This window comes from Marmota monax, unplaced genomic scaffold, assembly GCF_021218885.2.
Source record: "Marmota monax isolate L192 unplaced genomic scaffold, Marmota_monax_Labrador192_F-V1.1 WCK01_AAM20220418_F8-fsc01048, whole genome shotgun sequence".
NCBI classification, from domain to species: Eukaryota; Metazoa; Chordata; class Mammalia; order Rodentia; family Sciuridae; genus Marmota; species Marmota monax.
In genome coordinates, this window is record NW_026694833.1 from 55,855 (window position 1) to 67,736 (window position 11,882).

At 37.0% G+C, this 11,882-nt stretch overlaps 1 pseudogene; it reads left to right on the forward strand.

The window, feature by feature from the left end:
• The first annotated feature begins 598 nt into the window (after nt 1-598).
• On the forward strand, nt 599-1,497 carry LOC124080253 (vomeronasal type-1 receptor 90-like; annotated as a pseudogene).
• Nucleotides 1,498-11,882: the final 10,385 nt, after the last annotated feature.

An 11,882-nucleotide genomic window follows, 5' to 3' on the forward strand; every position in this document is an offset into this window, starting at 1 on the left:
CGATAACAAAAATTCTTAACATAGGTAGCTCTGTAGGGGAACAAATAATTCTAAAACCCACTGAGTTTTCTCTGAACAGAGATTCCTAACAGATTGTAATTCAGGTAATTTTTTAACTGCTCTGAGTTGGTGATAGAGATGATCAACTATTAAGACATTTCTATGAATGAGAATCTGCAGAAGTCTAAAAAATTGAAAATTCCACATAGATCCTACTGCACAGCAAGCCTTCCCTGTATGGAAAACATGCTTCATCCTGTTTCATGCATGGTATCTCATGTACAGACATGATGAGGTTTTGTTCAGCTTATAGATGAGACAAGCCCATAGCCCAGGTGCATGGGCTTCTCAAAATTGAATACTTACCCTTAAATGGAATATTATATGGGTATATTCAAGACATCTGACTTCAGAGGTTGCAATACATAGCAGTTAGAGGGAAAAGGGGGCATTGGGATAGGGCAAAAAAAATTCCTCCTGTCAACAGTGTTGGCTGAGATGGATGAAATTTAATATTTTTGATAATGAATTTCCTTACTTTTCTCCTTAAGACATGTACTTCATGATTCCTTACCCCAAAGGATGAGAAAAAAAACACATGACGCATGGTGTTATTAACTTAAGAAGCACCTTTTACTCTGAAGTTGGAATTGGATTTTGGCCAACACCATCCTCTTTCTGTTCCACGTCATCAAGTTCCTGTGTGACAAGAGGCTCAAGGACACATACTGGATCATCGGTCTCTTGGCCCTAACCCACCTCCTGATGCTCCTTACCATGGGGTTCATAGCTACATACACTTTTACATCTCAGGCGGGGCTTTGCGGTGATGTCACATGTAAATCAGTCGCCTACTTGTACAGGTTGATGAAGGGCCTGTCCATTTCTGCCACCTGTCTGCTGAGTGTCCTGCAGGCCCTCACCCTCAGCCCCAGAAGCTCCTGCTTGGCAAAGTTCAAGCCTAAGTCCCCACAGGACAGGATGAGGTCCCTTCTCTTCCTGTGGGTCTTCTATATGTCCTTAAGTGCCCACTTCTCCATCTCTGCTGTTAACAACTCCATTGTGACCTCACAGGGCCTTATATTCTTCAGTGACTCCTGCACTATCTTAACCATGAGCTACTTCCTCAGGCATTTGTTTACCATCCTGGGTGCATTACGGGATGTCTTCCTTAAAGGGCTCATGGCCCTATCCACTGGGTACATGGTGACCCTCTTGCACAAGCATAAGAGGCAGTGCCAGCAACTTCATGGCACCAGCCTGTCCACAAAAGCCTCCCCAGAACAGAGGGCCACCAGGGCCATCCTGGTGCCCGTGGGATTTTTTGTGCTCATGTACTGTTTGGACTGCATCATCTCCTCCTCAAGAACCATGTGGAACAATGACCCTGTGTGCTTTCTGTCCAGATCAACCATCAGTTCTTTGGTTTTCATTTGCACGGTGAAACAAAATGTTGCTTTTTTGAAATGTTTGTGGGGGAAGGACAGTCAACGTTGAATCATTGGATGATGGGTCATTTCTTGACCTGAGCTACCACACCGCTGTGCATCAACGCATCATGGCATAGTGAGTTTGCTCTCCATGTTGGAAGAATGCATAAAGTGGTTTTTAAAAATGATTACATTGAAGCTTGAAACTGAAAAAAACAGGACAGATTATTGTCCATATGGCTCCAACAAAGCTAGTAACTTTATGTTTCTGATTGATGTGTGAAAGGAACCCTAGGTAGTAAATATCATTTTCTTTTTCTGAATCAGTCCATATATTTAGAGGTATGTGAGAGATTGCAGCAGTTTTAATAAATCAAGTGTCTCAGAAATCTCCTTTATGCCTAATAGATTGTAAACATCCCTTATAAACTGCTATCTCAACTATCAATTTAACATTTATGAATATAACAAAAAACTGGATATAGGGACAACAACTATTATTTAAACACCATTGCTCAGGATACCGTATTTATAATAGTCAATGATAGAGACAGTCTGATATTCCCAAGCATATGAATGTATGAAGGTATGGTCTGGATATATCATGGAATTCCACTCAACATTAAATAGGAGAAAGATTCTGATGCATACGAATCCAAAGATGAGTCTTGAATTTATTATGAAATGAAGGAAACTATAAACCAAATTAAAAACTCAAATGAGAGTATCACTAACAGAGTGGAGCAAGTAGAAGCCAGAATGTCAGATAATGAAGACAAAATATATCATCTTGAAAAGAGTCTAACCAACTCAGAAAGGCTGGTAAAAAAAAAAAAAACAAAAAAAAAAAAAAAAAAAAAAACGAGAAAAACATCCAAGAGATATGGGATAACATTAAAAAAAACAAACTTAAGAGTCATCGGGATAGAGGAAGGTATAGAGATTCAAACCAAGGGAATGAGTAACCTGCTGAATGAAATAATTACAGAAAACTTTCCAGAAATAAAAAAGGAAACGGATATAAAAATTGTAGATGCATACAGGACACTGAGCATACAAAATCGCAGTAGACCAACATCAAGACACATTATTATGAAGATATCTAATATACAGAACAAAGAGAAAATATTAAAAGCTACAAGAGAATGGAGGCAGATTACATTCAGTGGTAAACCAATAAGGTTAACAACGGATTTTTCATCACAGACGCTGAAAGCGAGAAGATCCTGGAAAAACGTATTTCAAACACTGAAAGACAATGGATGCCAACCAAGAATTCTGTATCCAGCAAAATTAAGCTTCAGGTACGAAAACAAAATAAAAATCTTACATGGTAAACAAAAGTTAAAAGAATTTGCAGCCAGAAAACCAGCATTGCAAAGCATCTTCAGCAAAACACTACAGGAGGAAGAAATGAAAAACAATAACCAAAACCAATAGTGGGAAGTGCCTCAGTAAAGACAGATGGAGGGGGGAAAGCTAATCATGGAGAAACAAACTAAATTAAAAAAAAGATAAATAATCAAACATGGCTGGAAGTACAAAACATATATCAATAGTAACTATAAATGTTAATACTTAAACTCTCCAATAAAGCGACATAGGCTGGTAACATGGATCAAAAAAACAAATCCAACAATATGCTGCCTCCAGGAGACACATCTGATTGGAAAAGACATACACAGGCTGAAGGTGAAAGTTTTGGGGAAAAAAAATATACCATGCACACGGTCCTCATAAGCAAGCAGGGATGGCCATCCTCATATCAAATAAAATCGACTTCAAGACTAAGTTAATCAAAAGGAATAAGGAAGGACATTATACACTGTTAAAAGGAATCATTCACCAACAAGACATAACAATTATCAATATTTATGAACCAAATAATGGTGCTGTGATGTTCATAAAACAAATTCTCCTCAAGTTCAAGAATCAAATATACCACAACACAATAATTATGGGTGACTTCAACATACCTCTCTCACCATTGGACAGATCCTCCAAACAAAAGTTGAATAAAGAAATTATAGAACTCAATATCACAATCAATAACCTGGACTTAACTGACATATATAAAATATATCAACCATCAACAAGTGGATATAGTTTTTTTTCTCAGCAGCACATGGATCCTTCTCAAAAATAGACCATATATTATGCCATAGGGAAACCCTCAGTAAATATAAAGGGGTGGAGATAATACCATGCATTTTATCTGATCATAATGGAATGAAACTTGAAATCAATGATAAAAGAAGGAAGGAAAAATTCTACATCACATGGAAAATGAACAATATGTTACTGAATGATCAATGGGTCACAGAAGACATAAAGGAGGAAATCAAAAAATTCTTAGAGATAAATGAAAATACAGACACAACATATTGGAATCTATGGGACACAATGAAAGCAGTTTTAAGAGGGAAATTCATCGCCTGGAGGTCATTCCTCAAAAAAAGAAAAAAAAAAAACAAGAAATAAATGAGCTCACACTTCATCTCAAAGCCCAAGAAAAGGAAGACCAAAACAACAGCAAATGTAGCAGAAGGCAAGAAATAATTAAAATCAGAGCAGAAATCAACGAAATGGAAACAAAGGAAACTATTGAAAAAATTAGCAATACTAAAAGTTGGTTCTTCGAAAAAATAAATAAGATCAACAGATCCTTAGCCATGCTAACGAAGAGAAGAAGAGAGAGAACTCAAATTACTAACATACAGAATGAAAAAGGCAATATCACAACAGATGCTACAGAAATACAGAAGACAATTAGAAATTATTTTGAAAACTATACTCCAACAAAATAGAAGATAGTGAAGACATTGATAAATTTCTTAAGTCATATGATTTGCCCAGCCTGAGTCAGGAGGATACACACAATTTGAACAGACCAATATCAATGAATGAAATAGAAGAAGCAATCAAAACACTACCAACCAAGAAAAGCCCAGGACAGGATGGGTATAGAGCTGAGTTTTATACAACCTTTAAAGAAGAATTAATACCAATAGTTTTCAAGTTATTTCAGGAAATAGAAAAATAGGGAGCTCTTCCAAATTCATTCTATGAGGCCAACATCACCCCGATTCCGAAACCAGACAAAGACACCTCAAAGAAAGAAAACTACAGACCAATATCTCAAATGAACCTAGATGCAAAAATCCTCAATAAAATTCTGGTGAATCAGATACAAAAACACATCAAAAAAATTGTGCACCATGATCAAGTAGGATTCATCCCTGGGATGCAAGGATGGTTCAATATACAGAAATCAATAAATGTTATTCACCACATCAATAGACTTAAAGATAAGAACCATATGATCATCTCGATAGACACAGAAAAAGCATTCGACAAAGTACAGCATCCGTTTATGTTCAAAACATTAGAAAAACTAGGGATAACAGGAACTTACCTCAACATGGTAAAACCTAACTATGCTAAGCCTCAGGCTAGCATCATTCTGAATGGAGAATAATTGAAGGCATTCCCTCTAAAATCTGGAACAAGACAGGGATGCCCTCTATCACCACTTCTATTCAATAAAGTTCTCGAAACACTGGCCAGAGCAATTAGACAGACGAAAGAAATTAAAGGCATAAAAATAGGAAAAGAAGAACTTAAATTATCACAATTTGTGGTTGACATGATTCTATACCTAGAAGACCCAAAAGGGTCTACAAAAAAAAAAAAAAATACTAGAACTAATAAATGAATTCAGCAAAGTGGCAGGATATAAAATCTACACACATAAATCAAAGGCATTTCTATATATCAGCAACAAAACTTCTGAAGCAGAAATGAGGAAAAACACTCCATTCACAATATCCTCAAAAAAAAAAAATAAAATAAAATACTTGGGAATCAACCTAACAACAGAGGTGAAAGATTTATACAATGAAAACTACAGAACCCTAAAGAGAGAAGTAGAAGAAGATCTTAGAAGATGGAAAAATATACCCTGTTCATGGATAGGCAGAGCTAACATCATCAAAATGACGATATTACCAAACGTTCTCCAAAGGTTTAATGCAATGCCAATCAAAATCCTAACAGCATTTCTTGTGGAAATAGATAAAGCAATCAAGAAATTCATATGGAAAAATAAAAGACCCAGAATAGCAAAAGCAATTCTAAACAGGAAGTGTGAATCAGGCAGTATAGAAATACCAGATTTCAAACTATATTACAGAGCAATAGTAACAAAAACAGCATGGTACTAGTACCAAAACAGGCGGGTGGACCAATGGTACAGGATAGAGGACACAGAGACTAATCCACAAAGTTACAACTATCTTATATTTGATAAAGGGGCTAAAAGCATGCAATGGAGGAAGGATAGCATCTTCAACAAATGGTGTTGGGAAAACTGGAAATCCATATGCAACAAAATGAAACTGAATCCCCTCCTCTCACCATGCACAAAAGTTAACTCAAAATGGATCAAGGAGCTTGACATCAAATCAGAGACTCTTCGTCTGATAGAAAAAAAGTGGGCTCTGATCTACATATTGTGGGGTTGGGCTCCAAATTCCTTAATAGGACACCCGTAGCACAAGAGTTAATAACAAGTATCAACAAATGGGACTTACTTAAACTAAAAAGTTTTTTCTCAGCAAGAGAAACAATAAGAGAGGTAAATAGGGAGCCTACATCATGGGAACAAATTTTTACTCCTCACACTTCAGATAGAGCCCTAATATCCAGAGTATACAAAGAACTCAATAAATTGGACAATAACATAACAAATAACCCAATCAACAAATGGGCCAAGGACCTGAACAGACACTTCTCAGAGGAGGACATACAATCTATCAACAAGTACATGAAAAAATGCTCACCATCTCTAGCAGTCAGAGAAATGTAAATCAAAACCACCCTAAGATACCATCTCACTCCAGTAAGATTGGCAGCCATTATGAAGTCAAACAACAAGTACTGGAGAGGATGTGGGGAAAAGGATACTCTTCTACATTGCTGGTGGGACTGCAAATTGGTGCAGCCAATTTGGAAAGCAGTATGGAGATTCCTGGGAAAGCTGGGAATGGTACCACCATTTGACCCAGCTATTGCCCTTCTTGTACTATTCCCTGAAGACTTTAAAAGAGCGGACTACAAGGATACTGCCACATCGATGTTCATAGCAGCACAATTCACAATATCTAGACTGTGGAACCAACCCAGATGCCCTTCAATAGATGAATGGATTAAAAAAAATGTGGCATTTATACACAATGGAGTATTATACAGCACTAAAAAATGACAAAATCATGGAATTTGCAGGGAAATGGATGGCAGTAGAGCAGGTTATGCTAAGTGAAACTAGCCAATCCCTACAAAATAAATGCCAAATATCTTCTTTGATATAATGAGAGCAACTAAGAACAGAGCAGGGAGGAAGAGCAGGAGGAAATGATTAACATTAAACAGAGATATGAGGTGGGAGGGAAAGGGATAGAAAAGGGAAATTGCATGGAAATGGAAGGAGACCCTCATTGTTATAGAAAATTACATATAAGATGTTGTGAGCGGAATGGGAAAATAAACAAGGAGAGAAATGAATTAAAGTAGATGGGGTAGAGAGAGAAGATGGGAGGGGAGGCATGGGGGATAGTAGAGGATAGGAAAGGTAGTAGAATACAACAGTTACTAATATGGCATTATGTAAAAATGTGGATGTGTAACCAATGTGATTCTGCAATCTGTATTTGGGGTAAAAATGGGAGTTCATAACCCACTTGAATTTAATGTATGAAATATGATATGTCAAGAGCTTTGTAATGTTTTGAACAACCAATAAAGAAAAAATGGGAACGTAAGTACATGAAATGGAAAAAAAAAATAGATGGAATGATTATATGCCAAAATTAGCAAACAAACTTATGAAAATGTAACATTTTCTAAACATCTATCTTTTAAAATTATTATGCTGAGCATGTACTCCTTTGATAATAAAACATAAGAAATAATAATAATAATAATAATAATAATAATAATAATAATAATATAATTGCAATGCTGATTCAGCTGTGTGGGTGTGTACTTGCTGAATTTGTGAATGCAATTAGTTCTAATAATAATAAAAGGAGATGGGGATGTGGCTCACTGATGAAGCACCTCTGAATTCCATAACATCCCATAGACAAAATCCAAAAAAACAAATTAAGAAACAATCTACAAAAAAATAAGTATGGTATTTTCAGAGAACATACACTGAAGAAGTCACCATTGAGTACAGAGAGAATCAAGGAATTTGTTAAATATAAAAGTTGTTGTAAAAGACCAAGTGATTGAAATTTCACTAAATAGAACTTGCACAACTAAATGGATCTGAAGCAAAACTTCAGAAAACTTGTGGACTGTCAGGGTCTCTTGCATGTGTGTAAGGGATATGTAAGGTAGGGAAGATAAAAAATGCTTAAATAAAATAATACTTGATTCCCAAGTATCTCATTTTTTGAGGCTATTGTAAATGGGGTAGTTTTCCTCATTTCCCTCTCAGAGGGTTTGTCACTGATATACAGAAATGCCTTTGATTTACGGGTGTTGATTTTATATCCTGCTACTTTGCTGACTTCATTGACTAGTTCTAGAAGTTTTCTGGCGGAGCTTTTTGGGTCTTCTAGGTATAGAATCATATTGTCAGCAAATAGTGCTAGTTTAAGTTCTTCTTTTGCTATACTGTATCCCTTTAATTTCTTTTGTCTGTCTAATTGCTCTGGCCAGTGTTTCAAGAACTATGTTGAATAGAAGTGGTGAGAGAGGGCATCCCTGTGCTGTTCCAGTTTTTAGAGGGAGTGCCTTTAATTTTTCTCCATTAAGAATGATGTTGGCCTGAGACTTAGTGTAGACAGACTTTGCAATGTTGGGATGTGTTCCTGTTATCCCTAGTTTTTCTAGTGTTTTGAACATGAAGGATGCTGTATTTTGTCAAATGCTTTTTCTGCATCTATTGAGATGATCATATGATTCTTATCTTTGAGTCTATTGATGTGATGAATTACATTTACTGATTTCTGTATGTTGAACTAACATTGCATCCCGGAAATGCATCCCACTTGATCATGGGGCACCATCTTTTTGATATGTATTTGTACTTGTTTTGCCAGAAATTTATTAAAAAACCAATGCCGAATGCTTTCTCTGATATAAGGAGGCTGACTCATAGTGGAGCAGGGAGAGGGTATACAAAAGGAATTGATGGATTATAGATAAGGTAGAGGGGTGGGAGGGAAAGGGTAAGGGGGAAGGGTACTAGCAAGGACAGGGAATGTGATAGACATCATTATCCAAAGTACATGTATGAAGACACTGGCTTTATCATACTTGTTAAAGATTCATAATAATTGAAAGCACCATCTTTTGATTTCAATATCTAAAACTTCAGTGGATCTTCCACAAATGACTGTGCCATCTTATGACTCCAGGTAATAAGATTATAATTTGTCACAGATCACAGAAGGTTTTATTTTGTATAAACATCACTGGATACTGAAGCACAACTGTATACAGTTTCCATCAGAGAAAGAGCAGGTCTTCTCCCTCCACCAGGGAGGGAGAAAGCTGCTCATTCTGTTCCCTGGGGAGTGGAACAACTTGTGCTCTCTCTGCCAATGATCATCAACCCAAACCCCAGTTCCATCTGCATTATTAGTATTAATCCCACTACATGTTAATTCCAATTTAGATTGTGCTCACACCTTGAACCCTGACCATTCTACTTTGGAAATCATGGAAATCAGAGCCAACACCACCCAGGCACAAGGTGCTCCATGTTAGGAATGGACTAAGGGAAGAGGTTGCCCATCATACATTCTAAGCAGAGAACTCAGCTGGTGGGAACTCACAACGGGTGCCAGGAATATCTCACCCCAGAAATTGGTCTTGAAAATATGAAGGATTTTTAAATGAATTTGTCCGAGGTCAAAATGTGAGAAGTTGATGTACTCTCGATGATTGGGACACTCCGATCCATAATACCCATGTCAATTAACTTAGAGAAAAGTTTGGAGCCCAGTTCTCCCTAGATTGCTGCTATCCACCAGGGGATAAAGTCAAATGAAAAGGCAGGTAAAATGTCCCACTGGGCGCTCCATGGTTCTGCGCTCTCCAGTGAGACATTGTAACCTTCTTACAGACATGAAAACTCAGGGTCTGCAGAGAGATGAGTTAAAGACTTCCCTTCCCTAAACCAGCACAGGTTCTTCTCAAGTGCACTGAGTCTTTCCCATCACCTCCATCTGGGTAAGTGACCCTGGATCCAGAGATGCAGAATCAGTGGGCAGGGGGTCCTAGCAAGACTGTGGGAGGAGAAAGATTGGTCTTCTTGGTGAGGTTGTTGGTACCTGCAGGAGAGACATGAGCTCTAAGATCTTACTAGGGCCAGAGCCTGTGTTCTGTTTGGCACCATGACAAGATTTTCTGCCTAGTCTATTTAGAACTTCTATTTAGAACTGCCCACAATTACTCAAATGTTTGCATTGAAGATATCCATCAAATGAACTTTCCCTGAACTAAACTGCATTTACTGACGATTTGCATTAATATGTAATCTATATAGAAAATGTTATCTTGAGGTTTTAAACATTACTTCTTCAACACATTTTTACCAGGCAAGTGAGATGCTTTAATTTCACCTTTGGGTGAAATACACATAGTTGTGCCTCTGTCATTATCATAACTTAAATACTACTCTTGATATAAGGGGCTTATTTACTCTGAAATTTTTTAAAGTTTAAAATTTACGATTCCCAGCACCCATTTATTTACTTCTCTCTTCTCCTGAAATTTGTGAAGTTTTGTTTAAAAATATTGGTCCTGTTCATATTCTCAAACAAAAACCTATACTGACAATTCTTTTAATTGATCAAGAGTTTTCTAGAATTCTAATGCTGTTTTAAAAACATGGCTTCCATTCATTTGCTGAAATATTTTCTAGGGTTGGATTACCCTATGCTGTGTGTCCTGTACTTTAGAGAATCCCTGTGCACAGCACTGACAGCTGGCTGGTGAGGGCTTTGCCTTCCCTGATAGGCTGGGCTGTTTCTTCCTAGTGTGGTTCATCATTTTCCACTTAGACTTGGGCCAGATGATAAAGCATGCTGCCCGATGTATCCTACGGTCTGCAACCCACCTGCCTGAAGCAGGACCTGTCTCACCTCCCACATCCCTCCATCATGTATTAAATCAATTCCTAGAAATAGATGACAGAGGTGATAATGTCAGGGAACATCAGCTATGGTAAAATCAAGCTATATGAGAAATACAAACCAAACTCTGATTTCTCATGGGTGCATGTGAGTGTGGACATGGATTGCTAATTCTGAACATTAATAATGTTATTTACACATTCTTTCCACCTTAAAAGACTGGCATAATTCCTTCAGGCTTCCCAGGAGAAAAGAGATGTGAGTACCTTTTTTCCTTCATCTTGGAATCTCTATCTGTGCAGTGATGGGTACTAGCTCACATTGCAATTGGCAAGAGAGGTTTTTCCTTTCTTCCCACACTCCAATCCCCTCCAGGTCACCAGTTCAGGTACAGCAACCTGAACATTTCTTACTCATTTGGGTGCCAGTTTCACGTTTCAGATGATTCCCCTAAATTTTGGAAATTGCTCCATGAAAAAATGTTTAATATGATTAGCCCTTGATGCATATAATAAAATGGTCTGACCTGGGTTATACTTCCTCTGAGAGGAACCCAGGTATCACTATCAACTATGATAAGTGAAATGTCTGTTTTCTTTTTTACATTTGCTAATTCATGTATAATATATTTCCCCAATATTCCCTCCTAGTCTTTTTTAATTTCTTCTTTACTTTTCTCAATTTGACCTATTTGAAAAAATATTTTTTTCTTCAAATAAGGCCTTATATCCAGAATGCCTATTCTCTCTGAAGGCCACCTGTTTTTTTTTTTTTTTTTTTTTTTTTTTGTTGTTGTTGTTGTTTGTTTTGTTTTGTTTTGTTTTGTTTTTTCATTTTGTGAAATATGATTTTTTTTTGCATTGTATAAGTGGGCTGTGTAAATACCAGTTGAACAAACACATTCCTAAGAGTGGTATTTAGGAAGGAATACTATAGTGTTCTGCTTATGGCACAGAGTTTCTGTCCTGTCCCTGGGTCTACAGGAATGCACTGTGCTAGCTGGGTCAGAACCCAATGAGACAAAGGAAAAAGGAATTCTAGAGAATTTCCTGTTTATCAAAGGAGACATATTCATGTTTTCCATTAAAATGGCATATGACTCAGATTTAGTCATACATATTTCTTTAAAATGCTTATTTATTATATAATGTTGAAGTAAATTCAAGCCTTTTTTTGTATGAGTATATCTAATTGATACCAATGTTTATGATTCACAAGTTAGAGTGTCATGAATTCTGAAATAAGTTCTGTGGTCTAGCCTGGCTCTACTTGGAAGAAGCAAAGTTGGTGCTTATGTTGATAT